Source organism: Rhipicephalus microplus, chromosome X, assembly GCF_043290135.1.
Source record: "Rhipicephalus microplus isolate Deutch F79 chromosome X, USDA_Rmic, whole genome shotgun sequence".
Lineage (NCBI taxonomy): Eukaryota > Metazoa > Arthropoda > Arachnida > Ixodida > Ixodidae > Rhipicephalus > Rhipicephalus microplus.
In genome coordinates, this window is record NC_134710.1 from 372,732,206 (window position 1) to 372,757,369 (window position 25,164).

A 25,164-nucleotide genomic window follows, 5' to 3' on the forward strand; every position below is an offset into this window, starting at 1 on the left:
TTCTCTCTCTGATAGTGACAACTCTCTTAGCCGGAGCGATGCCTCCAGAGATGTTTCACCACGTTACGAAACAAATGTTTCGTTCATTTACATAAAGGTATCACGAGGGCCATTGGAAAGGTGCGAAGAAATGTCGAATGCTATCGTACTACTTTATATCTATATACACCATGAACGCGTCGAGACTTGAAGATTAATTTGCCCCCCCCCCCCACTTTTTTGAAGGAAATGTACCTAAAGATGTTATTACCTATGTGTGACAGCACATGATTCTTTTGTCTCACATATTAGTTCAAATTAGGAATTTTCAAAAAAACACACGATTCAACATTTCCATATATTCAATCTCAATACTGTGGTAAAATGTTCACGAAACAGGTGATTTCGCACAGCATATACGTCCACACGCAACTAATGATTTTATCAAGATATTCTCACAGTAGACACTCTTCACTTGCTAATTGCCTCTTAAGTGTCTCACACTAAATACAACAGTAATGCTCGCAGAAAAAGTACACTAGCTTAAACATGAAAGTGCATGTGATGAGCATGTAACCGAAAATACGTGTCAATATTTATTAACGCGAGCGAAAACCTTGATGTGATTCAGTGTCTGTGATAGTTTTAATTCCGAAAAAGAAGCCACCAACGATTAAGATACAGCCTAATTCGAATTCCGAGTGCAGCTTCCTGTTGGTGCAAAGCCAGCTGTGCTTGAAGTTTGGGCTTCACGCAAGGTATCCACTATGCCATAAAACATTCGGGAAGTAGGAGATGACACGCACTACGCCAGTTACTCGTTTGTGTGCGGATAAGCGCTGCACCAGCTTATGGCGCCATGTGCACTTTGTTTATGCAGCATGATGAATTATGGTTGAGCAGCACAAAATTACACAATCGTTGAGCAGTTAGCATCGTGTGGTGACCGGTTGTTATTTCACTCTTCTGCCAAACTATATGACATAGCTTAACGCGATTATTTGCCCAACATGATGTCTGTATAGGGTCCATTAGCAAATGTGTTGCGAGCGCCAGCGTAGCTTTCAGAACCAGTTAACATGGCAAAATGTTTCTGTGAGGTCAGCGGAAGCGCAGTTAACTGGGCAAAGTGTCTTGTTTTTTGGCATGGAAATTGGAAGCTCACACAAAAGTATTGCCTCAACGTTCAGTTGGCTGCAACACCGGTAAAATCCTTGGGCATACTTTTGGAATACCACAGTGACAGTGATTCTTGCTGGCAAAGACAAGCTGTTGAAATCCGTGAAAAGGCAGAAAAATGCAAGGGCAAAGAGTTATCCATTTTTACGCACACGACCATTTGCAACCTGTTCGTCATTACTAAGTTGTAGTATCCTTTCCAAATATTACACTGCTCTTGATCCAATGTGGACAAGCTTCATCACATTTTTGCAGTTATTTGGGGTTCGACATGTGAAAAAGCAAGCCAGACGAACCTGTTTTGACTCGTGCGTGATGGTGGTTTGGGTTTGTCACACTTATTTCTGCGACAGATTGTAAACCATTGTAAACCGTTGCTTGTACCTTCACGATGTTCAGGACAATTTTTCGCGCACCATCTGACAAATGCGACTGTCAAGTGCTTTCCCCAAGTTTTTTGTGTCCTCTGTTAGATTGTAAGGTAGAACACAAGGTTACTTTAAAGAAATCGTCGAGTCCTTTAGTTTCCTGAAGGCACGTTTTTTTCTTTTAATATTTCGGCACAGCTTTCCGTGAAAAAAATTCTTTAAAGATTTCTTCAACGTTGTTCTTTCAGTTCCACTGTACCGAACCCAATACTGTGCTGGAAGAGGGAGCAAAGTGATAATGCACGTTAGGAGCATGCCTGAGCATCCGAGGGTTAAAACATTCTTCTTCAAGTTTCATACTGGTCTCCTGCAAGTTAAAACGTGAATGTCTGACAACGTTTTATTCTTGCGTGGGGTGATCGCTGCTGTTTGTGTCAGAAGCCGGGAACAATGGGGCATGTTTTTCTTGACTGTTGGGACGGGGTGTTCATTTGGGGTGTCGAGGAAACAATATATATGAAAGATTTCGCGCTGGACGCACATGGAATAAGGTATCTAGGCATTGAAAACCAGGATGGATATCCTTATGACATCGCCATGTCTTAAGGATATCAAAGGATAGCAAAGTAATTGTAGGCCACCCATGGCTGCACGCCATGCTGATGTCGCTCCTCGACGAGATCTAGAATCCTTTCGAAAGTTTTTAACTTCGTTTCAGGAATTGCGAAAAATACAAAAAGATATGTCCTATTGGGTCACCTCGCATAGAGTCACTATTACACATGAAACAACTGTAAATTTGTACTGTTCAAAACTGAAGCCCCACAATTAAGAGATAAAAAAACGTGTAGCTCTGTGGTATAATACACTACTGGCGCACAGAGGGCCTTGGTTCAAATTATTTTCAATCCTGGGTGTTTATGTTTCATTTTTTTTCTTTGTCATTCCTATCAGTTAGGCCACCGACTGGGATGGCGACGCCGCTCAACGCCGGAACAGGCGCTTCAAAGCTCCGCTCTGAAGTTGTGCTAATGCGCACGCAGTTAGGTTTTCACATATTTCTGCTGGTCTGGAACCTAAACCTGTTCCTAATGGCAGTGGCCGCTTATTCAAACCACGTGCCATTTTCAAAAGGCTTATACTCGAAGGTTGCACGGCGGGCTTGTTGGTTATTGATGTTGTTCGAGGTATAGCGCACCCAGGACGGGACAGAGAAGAAAACACAGAACACATACATGGCGCTACGTATGTAGCACCATGTATGTGTTCTGTGTTTTCATCTCTGTCCCGTCCTGGATACTGGAAACATCATGATCCCTACAAGCTAGAAGGAGTTGTTTTTTGTATTCTCTGGCTCTTCACATCATCGTATAACAGTGTTGGATTATCTTATATAGCTTGAGAAGAGCTGTAAAGTGGGATAGTTGGTTTTGATTCATTTTCAAAAGTGCGCTTTGTAAACGCGGACACAGTACAAAACAAAAAGAATACATAATGAGATTAAAAAGTTCGTATGCATAACGTGGCAGCAGAAAGCACAAGATGTTATTGATTGGCAGATCATGTGAGAGGCCTTTGCCTGCAGTGGGCGCAGTGAGGCTAATGATTATGATGATGATGATGATGATGATGACATGATGCAACGCGCTTTTTGCGTCTTGTACTGTTTATTTTTTCACCCTGTGATCGTGTGTCCCTGTGTCCATGTATGTATCTAAAGAAATTCTTCGTAGAAGTGTTGTGCCTACGTATAGCCGAAGCGTGTGCATTATTCGTCTATCATATAAGCTAAAATTTTAATGGTGATACTGAATTTTATCCCTATATCAATATTGTGTAACTGGGGGTATCGCGCATCATTTACGATCCAAGTTTCTTTTTTTTTTCCACGATTGATCGTATAGTCTGTTCACTAAATATTGCGCATCACTCGCCACTAAATACAAAACTGATAAATAATTCTCCTAATGTGCTACTCAGGCCGGCCAGTTATATCCTGTATTGCTCATTCATATTTACTTGTATTCCACTGTAAAACTATGAACCTGAGGCACGATACTCAGACCAGCACGTCTCAGTTAGGGTCATTTTTGTTTATTGAGCCAGCATTTAAATGACTGAGGTATTTCTGTCCCCCTTTGAATCTTCCGTTACGCTTTCTTCCTAGAATAACCTCTTCATTCTCATATTCACCGTTACCGCTATAGCAAATCTTATCGAATCGTCCGTAACCATGCACGGCTGTGAATTGAACTCGGACCCCACCGTCGACGCGATAAGTCGTAGCAGGAACTACCAATCATGAAGTTACCACGCAACACTCCTGCTTGAAAAATGTTTTGTCTGCCAAGACCATTACACAAATTGCGCGACCGATAGCTTCGTTACCAGTATTTATAACGTCACCCCAGACAATGATTCAGTTGACGAAGACGAGATAGGGTGCATTGCACGGTTGTTTAAAAGGCATAGCTGATCCGCCTCGAGAATTTCGCGTTGTCGTCGTGGATGAGTTGAAAGTTGAAGGTTCCGCTGAACCCTTCAAGAGCCCGTCTAATATCGAAGCTTCATTCGTCTATATAACATCTGAACAGCACTACTCATGACATACGTTTTTTTAGCCAGTTCACAGCAGATTGCCTTTTTTCTTCCTCTCATTTGCATGTATGTACCGGCGATAGCAACAGAAAAGCTACAAAGCAACAGAAAAACTGAAAATATATAGGCCCAACAAATAGCCGACGATGCTGGTATGGCTGAAACACCTTTCCCCACATGCACTTCTCTATTTTTTTAAAGCAAAATTTTATCGAGCCTATACTTAGGAGAGATGTTACGGAAAATTTTGCACGAAATAACAAGGGGATTCCCATCTATTGAAGATCCAAAAGCTATACCAGCACTATGTAGGTGCCGAAACCTTTCCTTCAATAATAATAATAATAATAATAATAATAATAATAATAATAATAATAATAATAATAATACGGCAGAAAAGTTGGACACGCACGTGAGAAAAAAACGCACATCTGCATGAAAAGCGTTTTTTGCGTCGTGCTGATGTTACAAAGCGCAAAGTATACCCTGTCGTGTGGCAGTCCTACACTTAAAACTCGATTTCATGAAGTGATGGCCCGCCCCGCTTTAACGACTTTGTTAAATCGGAAAGTCTATAGAATCCAGAAACTCCCTTTTCGGTTCCTCGAAACCTAGTGTTCTAACGTATACACGAACGAAATTTTGCGGCTTTTTTTTTTTTTTCACCGCTAACCGACGTCTGCGCGCGAGAAAAGCCAATGAGAAAAGGCCAGTAATGTAACCTCCCAAGACGGGGTGATGCAGGCCGGCTATACTCGGCAGCAACTTTTCTTGGCAGCGCTGTGAAAGCTACACAACCAGAGCGCATGCATTCTACGCCAAAAAACAGCACTATAGTTTACTGACAACTTTCTCACTTGCCTTGCGGAAATAAATACTGTTTTATTATGAGGCTGAAACAAGTGCGAGAAGTTATAGGTGTGATACAGTTATTGCTCACTTTGCAGCAATGCTTTGCTTTGCTTCCATTTTTAATGCTGTATGCCCATGTGCTCAAATTTGGGTGCACGTCACAGAACCCCAAGTGGTCGAAATTTCCAGAGCCCTCCACTACAGTTTCTCTCATAATGATAAGGTGGTTTTGGGACGTTAAACCACACACATCAATCATCAATCATGCTTGCCATTTCTCAGACACCACATTTTCAGCCGACCTGTTTTCCGAAGAAAAATGGCGTCCATGACGTCAGTGTTCCACCACAAACACGCTGTTTAGTTCTTCAAGAAAATTATTCTCGTATATAAGATACTGAAATGTACTGTGCCAATTTTTATGAAAGGAAACACGGGAGCCCGTGGCCTGCGCGCTCCGGCGACTGCTCGCAGCGCGTTCAAGCGGGAGCGAGAGCGACCACGGTCTCTTCTCGTCATCTCACGGCGAGCAAAACAATCATTCGTTGCTGATGTGAAACCGGCAGTAAGTTTGCAACCCCCTCTTCCTGTAATGCGATTACTGGCTCTTCCGTAATCACTTTGAAGAGGAAGAGGGTAGCAATCTTACCGCTGGTTTCATATCAGCAACGAATGGTTGTTTTGCCCGCCGCGAGATGACGCGAATAAGAGAGTGTCGTTGCTCTCGCCCCCGCTTGAACGCGCTGCGAGCAGTCGCCGGAGCGCGCAGGCCACGGGCTCCCGTGTTCCCTTTCATAAAAATTGACACTGTACACCGAACCATTGAAGTGTTTCTACCATTCATCATTTTCATGTATAAGTTTCTCTAAACGCGTTATTGATGCGCGTGAACGAAACCAAAATCAGCCGCAAGCTGCCCCACTATACTTGCGGATCAACAAGAATGTCCAGATGCCCCACCTGCGTAGATAGCCTTCGTTCCACTACCAAGATAGCCAAGATAAGTGGTCGCCGAGTAGATAATCAGATAGAGCTGTGATGGTCAGCCGATGTGCAAAAAGGGGAGGATGAATGCAGGTATTGTGCGAATAGGTGAAGCAAGAAAGTCGCGAGTAGGCGGCCAGTGGTATATGTGGCATATGCCATGAAATAATAATACCAACAACAACTGTAGCGTTGCCGTGAGAACTTTTACAAGGAAAATAAAATAATGTTTCTCTTATAGTGCACTTGGCCTGCCGCACTACACCAGCACTGAAGTTTTCAATCAACTGGGAGTTCACAACACCCTTGCAGAACTCATCGAAGCCCAACAACGCAGTCAGCTTGAACGGCTCACGATTAATGAAACGGGACATTCTATTCTACCGACGCTTAGCTTCACGTACCATCAGCAATAGAGCCCCAAACAATCTATTTCGTATAACATCCGCAGCGGAATCCACACTGATCCTATCCATAGAAACATGCATCCTGAGTACAACACAGCCCGGCGCCAGGCTAGCGCTGGAGCCATCACAAAAGCCCTTATCCACGCACCTGGCGCCACATTTGTTGACGCAGTTCAGTATCCTCAAGGCACACGTTTTGTAGCTGTCACCACACGCAATAGAGTTCTACACCATGCAACCAGCGTCACTACTCCCTCTGCCGAGACGGCTGAAGAGGTGGCCATCGCCCTGGCCACTGTAGATCCCACCTCTGACACCATCGTATGCGACTCTCGTTCAGCCATCTCTAACTACAGCAAAGGTCACATTTCTCTTCAAGAGCTTCGCATCCTCTACCACGCACCGCACTCCGAAGACAGCATGATCACCCTGACATGGATCCCCGCCCACGTGGGCCCAGTCCACCCACGCCTCCCCAGCCAACGAAGTCCCCACTCCCTTGCGCGAGGCCTTGTCAAACGCGCTGGAGCTACTGGAGACGAGATGGACACCAGTGACAACATGACTACCTACAATGATCTCGTTAAGAAATTTTACTTCAGACGCCGAGCCTTTCCCCCGCCTCGCCCCAAGCACAGGCCACCACTTTGCGTCTACTTCAAACAAACACGTATCCCTCACCTTCCCACTTTCAACTCATATTCCCGGACGTGTACACAACCTCCCACTGCCGGTGCTGTGACACTCACCTGGCTACGCTTTCACATATGCTGTGGGAGTACCCGGCACAGTACAGACACACTAACACCACGACCATTTCGTCGAAGCTCCCTAAGGCTCTGCGGAGCCCTGCTCTTGACGACCAAACCTGGGCGACGCAGCACGCCCGTGAAACGGAGTCGAGACAAGCCCTTGGCGTCCCCTCATTGGAGGCCTAGGCCCGGCCACCTAAACCTGCTGGTTTCTTTGAGTAAAGTTTATTCCTCTTCTTCCTCTCTTATAGGGCCACTGTGCTCACGAACGACTGTTTAATCTGCTGTTCCATGTAAGAACATGGCGTACACTCTGTTGATGGGGTTCCGACAAGGGCGGCTATAGATGTTTTAACGCCATGACATGAGTGCATACTCGAAGGGAAATTCTGTCTATGTCAAATATAGGAAAAAGTCAATGCTTTTTTAATTTATATTTTTAAATCATTGTTTACAAGTACATCGCAGGCTTCAGGTAGAAGTAGTATGTGAGCAGGATGAGACAAAGGTTTTAGTAAGAGTACAAAAAATGATTGAAATAAAAAACTAGTTATTTTACAATGGCAATAGCTATAGAGAGAGGTAAGAAAAAATGCCGCATGCGCACTGCGTCGGCATGTCATTTAATTACCTTCCACTTTTCCACTAAACTTCCCATGGCAAATCAGTAGAACGGGAACGCGCGAGGTGGAGTAAGGTTGACGAAACATAACAGCTGCTTTCCGAACCTCCATGGCACCACTAAAGCTACACCCAAGCGTTTCCCTTTGTAGCTTATTCGGAACGTGTGAACGACAACTTTCGCAGCCTAAGCCCAACAATCCCATGTTTACCCACGTCATTCACCACGTCGCAGCCACCTTGAGCTGCATACGGCAGGCAAAACGTCACACCTCGTGATCAGCTGTGCCGCAAAGTGTCGCAGCTACGCTGCCTCTGAGCCGCTCTGAGCTTAGTCGCTGCAGACACCACGGGGCTAGACGAAAGAATGAAAGACCGCTAAACTACTCGTAAACTTAAATTTACTTATGGCGTTACAGCTGTGCTTGAGCATACAGTGAACGCAAGCGGAATCACGTGCATCAGATAATCGAAGCGAGGCCCTTGCTGGTTTCGTTCGTTCCTCTCTTTTCTTCGCCATGGCCCTCCGTGTTCACCATCTCAGTCGCCTCTCCCCTTTGATACTGCATACCTTTTGTTAGTAATAACTATCACTTTACAAAAGTAAAACACCTGCCACTTTTTTCCTCTAAAAAGAAAGTTTTTCCAGGCGCTATGTTTCCCTTGCTTATCTTTCTTATACTTCGTTTCAATATGCTTTAATTGAGAGTTGGACGTTGTTTTCTACAAATTTATTGTTAATTTCACAATTTCTAATTTAAAAACCTGCTATGCAATACCTATAATTGTAATATGAGTGAGTATTAGTGATAAGTTTGTTTCTTTCGTGTTCGAAATAAGACAACAACAACAGCAGCAGCAGCAACAACAACATCAACAACAACAACACAATCATTGCTTTGCTAGCACCAAATGAATATTTCATAGGATAACATATTTATATGGTGTTTCTGATATGAAAAATCAGCGCACAAAATGCAAACTTTAGGCTAATGTCGTTGTAAACAAGCGACTTCTTTAAAAGTTTGTTTTTTCTATTCAAACATGGTTTTCCTGTAGATGGGCTACTAAGACAAAGCTGTCACTTCTCGTAGTTTTATTGAAGCGTTTAGGTCGCATTGTTTCTTTTTTTTTTGGAAATTTATCCTAATCTTTTTAGCATAATTATTTGAACTGTACTCTCCTGTTAGGTGGCACTTAACAACAACAATAATAACAACAACAACAATAATAACAACAACAATAATAATAAGACCAAGAAGAAAACCCTGCTGTGAAACTTGTTCTCAGTGTTGAATCTTCACAAAGTTTGGTGCTAAGATATGTATTGCTTATCCGCCATAGTTAAAAGGAGTTATTGATGCCTGCAAGGTACCTCTTTGTGAGCATTAATCACAACAGTGTAAACGTTTCTTTTTTGTATAATTTACATTTGTATGTACAGATATCATTTTCCAAAAACTCCGCATTCATTTTGCCTTGTCCCTATAAGACGCATTTAACAACTGCAGTACGTTAGGCTGGCCGAACCACACCAAACTATTCGGCTAAAAGGTTTATTAAACACGCAGGCTTTTGTAATCATAGAGTGGCGTAGTGTTTCGAATCTACTTTTGCCACCAGTTTTTCTTGAGCACATCCAATTCTTATCATTAATAGTGGTCGGGGTTATATGTCCAAAAACCATGACTCAAGTATGAGGGATGCCGCAGAGTGGGGCTTTGGAAATTAGGGCACTGGGCCACCTGGTGTTCTTTAGCATGCACCTACCTATATGATGCCGTATTCGGTTGATCACTCCGGTCGTCTGGTTCGGAGTCTCCAGATGTCGAGGCAGCTCGAAGTCTGAGTGCGAGAGGGAGTGTATAATTTGAATACATCTGCGATCCAGGAGCAGCTAGCAGCGCGCATGTAGCGTTACCGTGCAGCCAATGCGGGAAGCCGCCGGGTAAACATTCCTGCACTGCACCGACAAATGGCGCCGATCTGTTCAGTGACCATCTCCGACATGTGTCAACGCAACGACAGCCTCCTGATATCAGCACATAAATCTGGCAATCATCCTCATCCGAGCTGCTATAGCTTCAAGGCATTCGTCAGTGAGCTGCTGCAACAACAGCATAGACGTTTCCTCTGTTTTTACTAGCCGCCTCTTTTGTGACGCGATGAATTTATGGATGGAAACTCGCCCCATACACGTTTGAACACGCCACGAACAACACGCGTGCGGGAAGTATTACGCGTCTGGCAATGTCTCCTTCTGAAATGTGCACTCGTGCTGTCTGCTTGTGTCACGTGATTCGTCCTCCCTGCCAGATCACGCCACGCTCTCACTTTGAAGTCAGAGTGGTTGCGAGCTCTGCGAGTCATAGTCTGATGATTCGAAGTAATCAATCGAAGGTAGTCCGAGTGCTCTAATTCTGCCAACCAAACATGGGGTCACTTTTCAGAGCACTCCAGAGCGCTCGTAAACTTCCAACCGAATACGCTATACACGCGTTTCTATAGCATTTGGCCACCATCAAAATTGTCGCCACGGCTGGAACTTAATCTCACGACCCCCGAGTTAGGGATGGTAAAATTGATGAACAATTAATTCATTAAAAATGTTAGAATAATTAATAAATCATGTTCATTTTCCACAATTCGATTATTCAAATTTATCGACCAGACTCATCGATTAATCGGTAACGGCAATAACTGACCTAACCCCCAATACTACCCCTTGGCCGGTGTGCATGAGTGCGATGTGAGCGATTTCGAGATACAAAGGTTGAGCTCGCTTACTCTTTTTCACTACAGCGCATATTAGTAAGCTAGTAGAACCAGTCCAAAGCCGTCGGCGGCCCTAGCTACCTCATGGAGGCCAAAATGAACTCGCCTTGGTCTCCGTCACTTATAACCTCCACCTCGAAGCCCTCCCCAAAGTTTCTAGCGTGGGCAGGAGAATGCATGGGTATTTACTTTATTTAAAGAAAGCAGACAATGCGTCGACGTTCAACAGAGACGTTTGTTGTTTTCCGTACATTTTCGACGCAAACGCAGCGTGTAGCTAACTATTTTTCCTGTGTTCGTTTTCGGCTCCGCATTTTTTCATCGTAAATCGTATTTCATCGCACAAACTAAGCTCTCTTTGCCTTTAATAGCAAGCGAGCTTCTTCGCTTGCTGTGTCCATGACAGTTTTAGATATTTTTTTTAACACTCTGGCCAGACATCGATAATCAGTGGTTACTGCGCTCAGCTAATAACACGACGTTCGGAGGGGGGGGGGGGGGGGTTCAACCGTTTGTATAATGTATGCTCTTGCGTGTGTTTGTGGCCCTTGTGCCCGGAACTCAAACGAATTTTAATAATTTTGTATGCAGTGGAACCAATAATTTGAAAGCACTGAAAATGTTCGAATGAGGGCTGAACATACCGATAGTAAATCCGTCAAAATTATTTCTGAACGTATTGATGCTGCTATAGTTTGCGCATAGCTAGAATGATCGCTATAAATTCTCCTACAAGGATGGGCACGAAATTTGAAAGGCGAAGAGAAAACGATCAATCAGGAGTAGGAGGGAAAGTTCCAATTCCACATTTTTCTTCACTTAGGGAAGCATCCATCGTTATGACTGTATTTTTGACGTATGTTGCAGGTAAACGTTGATATAGCATTTATTAAGTGGAGTGACATTAGTCTTGCAATGTTTGAAAAAAAATATCTTCAAACCCTCGTTTAATGGAGTTGTCGCTATTACTGATTATACACACGTCTATAATGTGAACGTTCATTTTGTCAAGAACGGTTTGTAGAACAAAAATTTGAGGCTTATGAAATGATCCAAGAACCAAGTCAGGATGGGCAAGAAAACTGTTTCTGAACGCCTAACAGGGATTCATACAGCCTTATAAATGACTGCTGCTAACAATTTAAACTGGATGGCAAGTGAAGGAAGCCTAGATACAAGACATTTGTTGCCACAAATTGTGGAATACCTAAGCATAATCTCGAAGCTTGTTCTCGAGGACTATGCAGGAGTACTAAACTTATAAGCAGGAGCTCTAGCGTAAAAAATGCGCCCAAACTCAGGCACTGAGCGAACATGATGATAATGATGATGATGATGATGATGATGATGATGATGACGATGATGGCCCAAATGAGTAGCTCACATCCACTTTGGGGGTTAAACAAGAAACTATTATTTAAACCGTGGATCACAAATTACTTTTAAATCTAATGAATTTTAAGAGGGTTAGAAGAAATTCAATTTTCCTACTTCAGAGATTTGCAATGAAAACCGCCTTCATTCGATTAAGAATCTGTACAGCAGAAGAGATATCCCGGTGACAATGACTTAAGGGAGAGGCTCCGAAGGAGAGAATATAAGAAATAATGAAATTCAATCTAATTCTATTAAAAGCCACTTTAAGAAGGGTTTTCCTCGGTAACTTCAAGTGACTACATGATAAAACATTATTCTCGATTGTTTCATCCTTGTTACAAGATGAGCAAAGAGGGGAAGGAGCCATACCAGCTCTATGCATGTAGTAATTTAGTTTTAGAACTCTACAGCGTGATTCTGTAAAAATAACTTCTTTGCGTGTTGACCAGATCTTCCTACGCCAAGGGAAAAGGTGCCGATATTCGTTTATGTGAGTAATTAATGTTTTAACATTTTCTTCATTTATGGCACGCCTTCGAAATCTGTCACGTATTATGAGTGCTGATGCGGGTATATTTGAAAGTACCGGACCACTGAGAGCGGCTTTCGCCAGAGCGTTCACCATTTCATTGATTTTTATTCCCTTGTGTCCCGTAACCCAGATCAATCGGATTAAAGTTATATGAGTTGGAACCAGAAAATGAATCGTGCGTGATAAATACGAGTCACTACTGGAGGCGAGCACCGAACACAAAGATAACGAATCGGTGGCTATGGTCACACTTGAGGCTAGCAGTCTGAGCTTTCCTAATGCTATAATCACTGCCATAAATTTTGCCGAAAATACTGACATGAAATCGGGTAGTCTTAGTGAAAAGCACCATGTTGAAGGTTTCAGAAAAAATGCCAATGCCAGATTTCTCTTCAGAATGCGAGGCATCCGTAGCTGTGATATTTATTATATTTATCTCTTCTAAATGCTGTTGCAGAAGGCCATTTAATAAATGTGTCGACAAGTTTTCAGCATGATTTGGATATATATCGTCCAACATGATTTCGAGATTCGGCCTTGCATTGCTAATGGAAGGGATTTCGCAGAGTTTTGCATCAATGAACCAAGGAGTGATTGTATGTATTTCAACTGTGGAGTCTGAAACCAAGGCCAATAAGATAAAAAAATAACGCTGAATTGTGCATAAAATATTACTCAGTTTTATAGGACACACATAAAACTTCAAACATTTTTGTGTCATTAGTATTCTAATTCTGCACAAAAGATAGGGCAAACTTGCTTCTAAGTACAGGACATAAGTGGCGACGAATTTCGGCCTCTCTTTCCAGAAGTACCAGAGGACGCAATTTATAAACTAAAGCACCCGAATATAAAACATATTTAAATTCTAAAACGGGGCGTACGTGCATTTTGTAATATAAAACGGGGCGTACGTGCATATTTAGTGAATCTCTCTGAATTCCCGATCGACTGTTGCATAGCCTTTGTAGGACTCCTAGCACCCGTACTCCTTTCTTGGCTATGTATTCGATGTGTGAATACCAAAGGAGCTTGCTATGATAAATAACTTCCAAATATCTTACTGAGTCCTCTTGTGATATATTCTGCATGTTGCCAGTTAATCTGATAACTGGGTTATCCAATGGAAAATTAATAATTGTGCTTTTTTAACATTAGGACATAAATGAATAGCCTTTACCCATTTTTTCAATGGCACACAGATACGATTGTAAGTGAGTATAAAATCAATGTATATTCGTATCTGAAGCGAAAAAAGCTATGGCGTCTGCATATACATATGTGTATACTCCATCATGGCTGGCAATGGTGCCTAGTAATACTTTAAAAAGAAGAGGCGAAGTAACTTCTCCCTGTGGAACTCCTCGTTACTGTCAATGTATATTTGAAGAATTACCTTTTAGTGACATATAAAACACCCTTTCAAACAAATGCGTTAATTTTGGTTTATACAGCTCACACGAGATGACGAAGAATAATATACACTGCACCTTTTCACCTTTTTTTAAGAACAGAACGTTATTATTGTTCTTATATGATTTCTCTATTTTTTAGCAAGCATTGTATGAAAATTTTACATTATGAAGTACAGTGTTGTCAATCGCCCTAATGGGTATGAGCCAAGATCTTCGAAGCGACAAGAACAAGAACAAGGCGCTGACAGATGTGCTTGAGTAAGCAAGCTTCGAGGCCAGTTTGTTTCTTATTTTTCGTCTTCCTTTCGTGTGCGCGGTATCAACCAATATAAACGCATACCAACTCGTTCAAGCTTCCATTTTTATGGAAACATGTTTCTCAAGCAATCGGATATGCTCCTGAAAACACCCACAAAAATGTTGACTAATCAAATAATCGATTAAAATATCACGCTGAAAGCGATCTATTTATTAAATGCTAATTAGATTAACGAATAATCAATAACCGGCTCTTACAGAACCCTGCAGGTGGTCAAAATTTCCGGAGCCCTCCACTATACGTAGTCTCTCAAAATCTTATGGTGGATTTGCAACGCTCAATCCTACATATGAATAATCGATTAACCGACTGAAAATATTATTCGACCATCTCTATCTCAAGTCAGCAGTCGAGTACTACTGTACGACTGAAAAACCACGGCATGCCATGCTCTTACAATACACGCTGGAGCACTTGCGTTATTTTCTACTTTCTATATACTGATACACGTTTGTTTCGCGGTGTACGTAACAATATTTTGCTGTGTCAACCGGATCGATGCCATCATCGCTCGTGTTGAATCACCGCTGAAGTTGGGCTGTGGTGTCACAGTACATTCAGTCCTCTTGATAATGCCTTATTTATCTACAGCTTCCGTTGAAGTGGAGTGCACATATTGGGTACTCACGAACCAAATTGATAGAGGCTGCCGCCGGCATAACTGAAACGGATTTACAACATCGGAAAATTCTCAATACAGTATTGGCGTATGCAAGCGTAATGTTGAAGCAAATGTTTTAATTACCACCTACATGAATTGGGCGAACATTGATTAAAGCCATAAGCTGGGAGCTGCTGTTCTTTTGGAAAAACCAGTAAAAAAGTGCTTTTGGGACCTACGCGTCGTCATCAGCGTAATATTTTCAAAGCTGTGAACACGTTTTCGCGTAAAACATAACTCGAAGAAAAGCTGTAAATAACTTTCAGGCATTCAAGGTTTTGATTCATCATCTTCTCTGCCCTCATCATCATCAACACATTCTCTTTACTTTATTTACCACCCCTTCTCTTAACTAACTCTGGGTATAGTTGCACATCAAAAAACTGATTCAGCCTGATCTCTCAGCTTTTCTCCCATATTAAACATCGCCCTCTCTTGGGTCTTTCGTACTGAAAACCGATCCTATGAACGATACGCCACAGGTGCACTCCCCAACAGGCGGATAGAAACACCCCCGTGCCGGCAAGCGCATTCGGTCGTTAAATGGACCGACAACTGGCCGAAACGTGTGATTGAATCCGTTGGAATTAAGGAGACCATGAATTATATTGCCAGACTTCGGCAACTATTTCGCAGACTTTCGAGTACGCCTTATAGTTTTGTATCGCGTTTCAGAGTAAAAAAAAATAATACTAAAGAATTGTTCACCTTGCATTATTTGTAGTCTGCTGCTTTCATGCACACCAGAATGAAGGCTCAGATTTAGGGTATGTATATTCCCATCCACTTTCGCTCTATTCTGCGGTGCTTACGACGTAAAAGCAGTTAACGCTGAATAGCGCGGTGCTCTTTTCACGACTTTAGTGGACCATGTCGAGCCGCAATGCTTGTACGCGGATCATGTGTATGCAGAACGAACCACGTTGCGCAAACCCGAATTGCTGCCGCATTTCCCTCTCGCTATTTGCAGCGGCATGTGTTACGTGTACTTCACAGTCGCACACATAGAAAAAATTTTGAATAAAACCGTTTCCTTACGTTTGTACGTTACCATTCCGTGATTAGATGCTCTTACTGGCGAGTTTCCGTAGCACTGAAGAAAGTATAGATGCCATAAAAATGGTTTGTCGGTCGCTTGTTCTCCGCAACACTGGAGGTTTCCTCAAAAATTAGCGTTGTGCAAGCTAAAACATTTTGACAACGTTGAGTGAATGTCATCAGTGTCTGTTATTTGGAATGTGGGATCAGAATTCAGATAAGTTCGTTAGGGACCGACAACTGGTTAGATATTGTCGTAATGACGATTGATGTGTGGAGTTTAACGACCCGAAACCACCATATGATTATTGGAGACACCATAGTAGAGGGCTCCGGAACTTTCGTTTACCTGGAGTTCTTTAACGTGCACCCAATTCTGAGCGCACGGCCCTACAGCATTTTCACGTCGGAACTTGCCGTTAGATCCTGGTGAAAGGAAAATACCGTGAAATATAATGACAAATATCAGCTTAATTCTCACGTTGTGAGTAGAAACTGGTATATCATGCAAAACAGTCGAAAGATATATATATATATATATATATATATATATATATATATATATATATATATATATATATATATATATATATATATATATATATATATAGTGGTAGTAAGGTTTGTTGACAAGCGGTCATTTTTGACCGTGACAGTGACGTCCAAGAAGTTAATGCTAGTTTTGAAAATTTTGTGCGTGAATTTAATTGACGGGTGGCACTTGTTAAAACCCTCTATAAAGCGGAAAATACTTCCCTCATCGTGGTTCCATATCATAAAAATATGGTCCGCAATCACCCGAGTCAGTTGCAAGGACACTTCTAGTAATATTTTTTCCCACTTCCTCCTTTCTGCTTCACTTAGTGTAGACATTGAGGGGTTGCAGGCTAGGCGGAGGCCCTTAGGTGCAATTGCGTGAGATAGATATTTGGTTAGATGTTCCGCGTGTTTTTTGTATTGCACCCGTTTTTCAATGATTTTCCTAATTGATAGAATTGAATGGTATCATGCGTGTTTAAGACTGCCCGTACCTTTTGTTTCCCCGTATCAACAAACCGCTTGCCATCAAACCTTTACAGAAAGCCTACAGACCGTCAAATGTACCTACATTTCAACAGCAGCCACCCAAAGCATTGCAAAACGGGTATTCCATAATCTCAGGCATACCGGTACCGAATAATTGGCACCGATATGCGGGAATTTGACAGACACGCAGAACACCTAAAGCATTCCTTATTGAAACAAAATTATCCGGAAGACATTATTGACGATGCCATACTACGTGCTCGCAACGTCAACAGGAATGATATAATTAAGGGACCAAACAGAGTATCTAAAACGACTTCCCAAACGAACCTTGTACTAACTTACTCCTCATCAGCGCCACGAATCGACAACATACTTTCCCGCCATTTCAACATAATCAGGCAAAGCAAACGACTAACTTCTATTTTCGCGAAGCCACTTCACGTGGTGTACCGCAGGGATAAAAATCTGAAGGACATTCTTGTCAGAGCAAAAACAAAACCCCCAAAATTCAATCAGGGTGCCATCCCTGCGGAAAAGCTCGATGGAAGGTATGCCCACAGATGGTCACAACACGTGAATCAAAAGCGAACTTCTCGGATTTCAAATTCTGCATAACTGAAAGCCTTAATTGTGACTCCAGTAACGTAATATACATGCTACATTGCAACATCTGCGGACAAGAATATATCGGCCAAACAGACACGCCATTTCGGCTGCGGTTCAATAATCACCGGTACCACACCACTTCACTGCCGAAGCTACTTTTATCTAGACATCTGCGCCTGCCAAACCACAGTTTTGAAAATATCAGCGTAACTATTTTGCAGTCCGGTTTCTCAAACAGACGCGAGCGCGAACAGCGTGAGGCATATTTTATTTTCAAATTTCGAACATTAGTAGCCGGCATCAACGAGGACCACGGAATACTCTTCTGCCTCCGAAAAGTAAGCCAGGAGGAATTTGGTGACAAAGATTGATAGCTGGAGACCATGCTTGTTTTTGCTGACTGACTCGTACGTGTACACTGTCCTTTCTTTTTTTGTTTTTCTTCTTTTTTCTTTTTTTTCTTTTTTTTCACATGCACATACAAAGTGTTTATGTTCGCCTACCACTTGATGACCATTGAAGGGAAACGGACGAAGATGAAAGGTAAAGACTGACCGACCCATTAAGGGGAAACCCTTTCCTTACGCATGCCGTCACGGACCCCTCCTTGCACCGCGGCGACAATCTTGGGTGGCCCGACACACGTCGAGAACTGACCAGCACAGGATAACAACCGGATGTGGACGTACACGGATATTTGGTTTCGTTCTCAGTGTTAACAGTGGTTCTTCCTTTTTTCTACTTTCTTTCTTTTTTTTCCTTTTCTTTTTTTCTTTTTTCGTCTTTTTTCTTCTCTTTTTTTGCTTTCTTTCTTTCTTTAGTTCTCTCTCACTCTCGCAAACATCTTTCAAGGCGAGAGGGACGCGGCAGCAACGAAGTTTGGAAGTTCATGTTAGTATAACTCATTCCCTGATGAAGAGAGGACCCCTCCCGAAACTGTTGGGAAATAAATATAATTATCCTTGTTGACAACGCTCCCGTTGTGCCATATCCCATACCTTCATATATACATATATATATATATATATATATATATATATATATATATATATATATATATATATATATATATATATATATATATATATATATATGTGTGTGTGTGTGTGTGTGTGTGTGTGTGTGTGTGTGTGTGTGTGTGTGTGTGTGTGTGTGTGTGTGTGTGTGTGTGTAGCTAGATGCCGTAATGCGTGCCAGCGTTATTCCTAAATAGGTAGAGTAATATGTATTCGTTAACCTCCTTGCTTTTCTCCCTCGTTTCTCTCTCTTTCTCTAGTATTTATAGTGTACATCCCTTCTCATACATGTGTTGCCTACGAGGTAAAAGGAGTAGCACAGCGAGAAGGGGCGCTGCTATAGCGGCCGCTAGTGGAGCATATTGAGCCGCAGCGCGTGCGCGCGGAGTACGCTCATGCGCAGAAGACCACCACACTCGAACACAAATCGTTATCGCACTTACTGTTTGCAGCACACGTGGTCATTTGTGGATACCACTGCATATTTGCCGCTGACGGGAAAGTTCTCATTGCAAACGTTTCTCGATGTCTTCTACGTTTCTATTCCGCGATCAGACAGTGTGGCAGCTAAGAATTTCGTTGGGATAAAAACAATAGGCACCACAAAAAGCTGGATGTTGGCCTTTTCGAAGGGGCCCTCAAGCACTTTTTTAAGATGACATTGAATTGCTTCATTAATAGAGCTCATTGCAGCAACAATGCACAGTAGCAAAAAAGTTTTAGAATGCGTCTAGAAAGAGCGACGTTACGGGGATTTGTCACACGCTTGAGGCGCTATATATCTGTGTCCTTTCACACCAGCGAGATAGCTGATAGCTGCGCATAGGGGGGGTAGGGGGGAGGGTTACGAAAATGACTGAAACCATGTTTATTTCACTTTTTTTTCGCTGTCGAGGGCACTGCGGTAGACAGGAACAGTGCACTATAGACCCTTTCACTGGCCCCGCTGCGGTGGTCCAGTGGCTAAAGTACTCGGCTGCTGACCCGCAGGTCGCGGGATCAAATCCCGGCTGCAGCGGCTGCATTTCCGATGGAGGCGCAAATGTTGTAGGCCCGTGTGCTCAGATTTGGGCGCACGTTGTAGAACCCCAGGTGGTCGAAATTTCCGGAGCCCTCCACTACGGCGTCTCTCATAATTATATGGTGGTTTTGGGACGCTAAACCCCACAAACCAATTCAAGACCCTTTCACTGATTACAAACACAGGCCCTTTATGACATTCGATTTCGTCCACCGATCCCCGCAGGGGCGCCTGCGCAAGTAGGCGTTTGTTGTGTAGCGACACCACGGACCCGAGCTAACGGGGGAGTTTCTACTCCCCCCCACGCCTAGCCGTGCGTGGCTTTGCCGTGTCCGGGGAAAAGGGGATCCTGGGGGTTGAGCCGACGCTGGGTGATTGGACCTTTAAGGCCCCCAGGCAGAGGCAACACACCCCTTTTGCCCCGGCTTCACGTAGACGGCACCCCTGGGCTGACCCACCCAGGGGAAATCGGCAGTCGCCTTTTCCTATCTCTCTCTCCCTACATCTTCGTCTTTCTTACTTTTTTAGCTTTCCTGTCTACTTCTCTCTTCTGCTTACTTCCAATTTTCTCGGCGGCAAGGGTTAACCCTGTGCAAATAGCCTACCTTGGTCTAGGCGCATCGGGTTATAGCAGGGTTGTACGGCTGACGTCTGCAAGCTTTTAGCATCCGCAAACTTGCAGCGTCCCCTCGTTGGGCTCCGTGGTGGGTGGCCGCCAACGCTGCTGAACAACATACAATTAGCATGCAGAAAGCATTTCCTTCACTTAGTGATCGTGCCTCCTCAAAGCGGGTACGCACCGAAGACATCAATTTTTTCAACCGGCCAAGACAATTGTTTCCTCGTTTCCACGTTATACACTGTGAAAAAACTAACAATCAAGCCAGAACTGTATCCCCCTTCATAGTGGCTAGATGCTTAACCGAAACTCTCGGTGCTGGGTACAAGGTTACCAAAATGGCCAGCGGAGATCTACTTCTTGAGATACGTGACAAAGACCAATTCGATAAACTGAACACCCTCACAAAGTTTGGAGACACACCCATCAGTATTACGCCACACAGGTCCATGAACTCATCTCGCGGGGTCGTATCGGACGCAGATTTGCTTGACCTGACCGAAGCTGAACTTCTGGAAGGATGGAAGAGCCAGAACGTGACAAACGTACAGCGGATTAAGATAAGAAGAGATCAAAAAGAAATACCAACCAAACACTTAGTACTGACCTTTGCTTCGAGCGATTTGCCGGAAACCATTCAGACTGGGTATACAAAGACATCCGTTAGGCCATATATTCCCAACCCCCGCCGTTGCTTCCAATGTCAGAGATATGGCCACGGCTCGCAAAGCTGTCGTGGCCGGAAAACTTGTGCTCTATGTGGAGTCGTGGGCCATGCCTCCGACAACTGCGAAGCACCTGCACACTGCGTGAACTGTGGTGGTAATCATGCCGCGTACTCGCGTCCCTGTTCTTTTTGGAAAAAAGAAAAAGAGATCATCACTCTAAAGATAAAAGAAAACATTACATTTAAAGAAGCAAGAAAAAGAGTCTCGCCATTTTATGGCCCCACATATGCTGATGCGGCGCGCCAGGGGGCAGTGTCGCACCAGCCCTCGCCACTCCTTCGGCCCGCGCATACCGAGCCGGAGGTTGTGGCCCCTGCCCCCAAGGCGGTTGTAGCCCAGGCTACACCGCCTACTCCCAAACAGAGACCGGAGACTCCAGAGTCATCGGGTCTCAAGGCCTCACCTCACCAGGCGAGGCCCGAAATTCGAACTAGCAGCCCGCACGTGCGGGCATCCAGTGCCTCCGAGGAGGCAATGGACACGTCGGTACCCTTGGTGCCGAAAGAGCGGCGTGGCTCCTTGGAGCGCGCCAAGAAAACAAAAAAGCCGATAACAGGGCCTGGTGACGGCCCTGTTAAGTGAACTCAAACTCCCTGTCTAAACAGCCACTCGCTTTTCGTACACACAGCACTATTTTACATTCACCATGAACACTCAAATTATACAATGGAACGTCAGGGGCCTTCTCAGAAACCTTGACGACATCCAAGAGCTCTTACACGAACACTCACCAAAAGTGCTGTGTGTACAAGAAACACACCTTAATTCAAAATACACAAACTTTCTTCGTAAATACGTTATTTTCCGAAAGGACCGTGTTGATGCTATGACATCATCCGGAGGTGTTGCCATCATAGTGAATCAAGGAATTGCATGCACACACTTACAACTCCAAACATCCCTTGAGGCAGTGGCTGTTCGAGCGGTTCTTTTTGATAAACTAATCACAATCTGCACTATTTACATCCCTCCTAGCTATCAGCTGCAAAAACGTGATTTACACTCTTTAATTGATGAACTTCCGGAGCCTTATGTTCTCCTTGGAGACTTCAATGCGCATAGCAGGCTATGGGGAGACTCTCGTTGCGACGCGCGAGGTCGACTGATTGAACAATTCCTTCTCTCGTCGAACGCATGTCTCCTAAATAGAAAAGAACCAACCTATTATAATCTCGCACATAACACCTACTCCTCCATAGACCTAAGCATAGTGTCTCCATCTCTTGTGCCTCTACTCCAGTGGAAAGTCGTCAGTAATCTGTACGGAAGTGACCACTTTCCCGTAGTTTTGAGCACAACTACAGCAACTGAGTGCACACCCCGTGTTCCCAAATGGCTCATAAACAGAGCCGACTGGGAACGGTTCCATACCATCGCTCGTATAGATTGGAGTGACATATGTACTTTAAGCATTGATGTTGCTGTCGACTACTTCACAGCTTTTTTGATTGATGCTGCAACAAAATGCATCCCACAAACAAATGGACACCCTGGAAAACGGCGTGTGCCATGGTGGAACTCTGAATGCCGAAACGCGCGCAAACAGCAAAACAGAGCTTGGAGGCTGCTTCGGAACTCACCGACAGCCGAAAACCTTGACACCTTCAAGAAAATAAAGTCTCAAGGCAGGAGAACGCGTCGGCAGGCCAGAAGAGAAAGCTGGCAGAAGTTTTTGTCAGGGATCAATTCATACACACAGGAAGCTAAAGTCTGGAACATGGTCGGTAGGATAGCAGGAAAACAAGTACACACACTTCCACTCGTAAACACTCAGGGTGACACCTTGGAAGATCAGGCAAACTTCCTCGGTGCACACTTCGAACAGGTGTCCAGCTCATCCCACTATACTGACACTTTCCAAAAATACAGAACAAGAATAGAAAAGCAGAAACTCGAACACAAATGCACTAGATACGAGGCATATAATCAAGCGTTCAGTCTAGCTGAGCTGCGAATGTCTCTAAACTCCTGCAGTACTTCTGCCCCAGGTTCTGACCGTGTCGTTTATGAAATGTTAAAAAACCTACCGATCGAAACACGAAAAACCTTACTTTGTTTGTACAATGCTATCTGGTTTTCTGGCACTATCCCTAACTCCTGGAAAGAGGCTATTATAATTCCCATTTTGAAAGAGGGCAAGGACCCTTCTTTACCTTCGAGTTATAGGCCTATTGCACTCACAAGCTGCTTGTGCAAAATCTTCGAAAAAATGGTAAACTGCAGACTTGTACATTTCCTTGAAACAAACAATTTGCTCGACCCATTTCAGTGCGGGTTTCGAGAAAGTAGATCCACCACAGACCACCTTGTTCGTATCGAGGCACAGATCAGGGACGCCTTCGTCCATAAACAATATTTTCTCTCTGTATTCCTCGATATCGAAAAGGCTTATGATACTACATGGCGTTTCGGAATTCTAAGAGACCTGTCCCACCTTGGCGTGCGCGGAAGAATGTTCCACATAATCGAAAGTTACCTGTCAAACCGGACATTCCGTGTCCGAGTGGGCACGGCTCTTTCCCAAACATTCGTCCAGGAAACAGGCGTGCCACAAGGTGGTGTACTTAGCTGCACACTTTTTCTCATCAAGATGAATTCCTTGCACTTGTCCATCCCCCGCAATATGTTTTATTGTACATATGTCGACGACGTCCAGCTTGGCTTTAGATCTTGCAACCTGGTAATGTGTGAGCGACAGGTTCAGTTAGGTTTAAACAAGGTCTCCAAATGGGCAGAGGAAAACGGATTCCGACTGAACCCACTAAAGAGCACGTGTGTCTTGTTCTCCCGAATAAGAGGCATGCACTCAGAACCTGACATTGCATTGAACGGTCAACGTCTGTCTGTCAATGTGGAGCATAAATTCTTAGGATTAATCTTGGACAACAAGTTGACCTTCGTACCACACATCAAGTATCTAAAAACAAAATGTTTAAAAGCTATGAATGTTTTAAAAGCGTTGTCACGTACTACGTGGGGTAGTGACAGGCAATGTCTCATGAATCTGTATCGAAGCCTCATTCGCACCCGCTTAGATTATGGGGCCATTGTTTATCAGTCTGCAACACAAAGTGCTTTGAAGATGCTGGACCCCGTGCACCATTTGGGCATCCGCCTTTCTACGGGTGCTTTTCGCACCAGCCCCGTAGAAAGCCTTTATGTTGAGTCGAATGAGTGGTCGCTTCATCTGCAGAGAACTTACATGTCCTTTGTTTATTTCCTTAAGGTGAAAGCAGATAAGAAGCACCCCTCATACTCCACTATTATTGATTTGTCGAGCTCCATTCTGTTTCAAAACAGGCCTTCGATGAGGCAGCCCTTCTCAGTTCGCCTGAAAAGTCTAGCTGAGGAAACTGGAGTCTCACTTGAACATAGTTTAATGGCTCCTGTAGCATATCTGCCACCGTGGCAGTGGCAGACTATAGACTATGATGTGTCCTTTCTTGAAGTTACAAAACATGCGCCTATTGCCCATATCCGAACATACTTCCTGGAACTTCAACACAAATACACACGTCCTGAGTTCTTTACAGATGCCTCCAAGTCTAACTCCTCTGTGTCCTACGCTGCTGTCGGCCCATCCTTTTCGAATGCTGGCCCTCTACATCCAGGCACAAGTATCTTCACAGCGGAAGCCTACGCGATACTTGTGGCGGCTAAACACATCAAGCAATTACAAATACAAAAAGCAGTAATTTATACAGACTCCCTCAGTGTAGTAACGGCTCTGCACACTCTTAAAAAACACAAAAACCCAGTCCTTGTCTCACTTTACTCCATTTTATGCACACTATACACACTCAAACAACATGTTGTAGTGTGCTGGGTGCCAGGGCACCGTGAGATTCAAGGCAACGTGAGGGCGGATCAGCTCGCTGCATCCGTCCACAAAAGCACTGCCCCTACACCCATATCAATCCCGGCCGTTGATCTTAAGCCGTCTCTCAAACGAAACATCAGAGTATACTGGCAGAGCAAGTGGGATACACACACACAAACCAAACTACACGTTATTAAGCCACACCTTGGTCATTGGCTGCCTGTATCGAAATCGCGTCATACAGAGGTAATACTAACGAGACTCAGGATAGGACACACATACACGACACACACACACCTTTTGTCCGGTGGCGATCCACCATTGTGTGACAGATGTGGTGAAGTATTGACAGTCCTTCACATTTTAATTGAGTGCAAACAATTGGACACTGTAAGAAAACAACACTTTCCATTACCCTACCGACAACATATACCTTTGCACCCTGCAATGTTCGTCGGTAGGGAACCG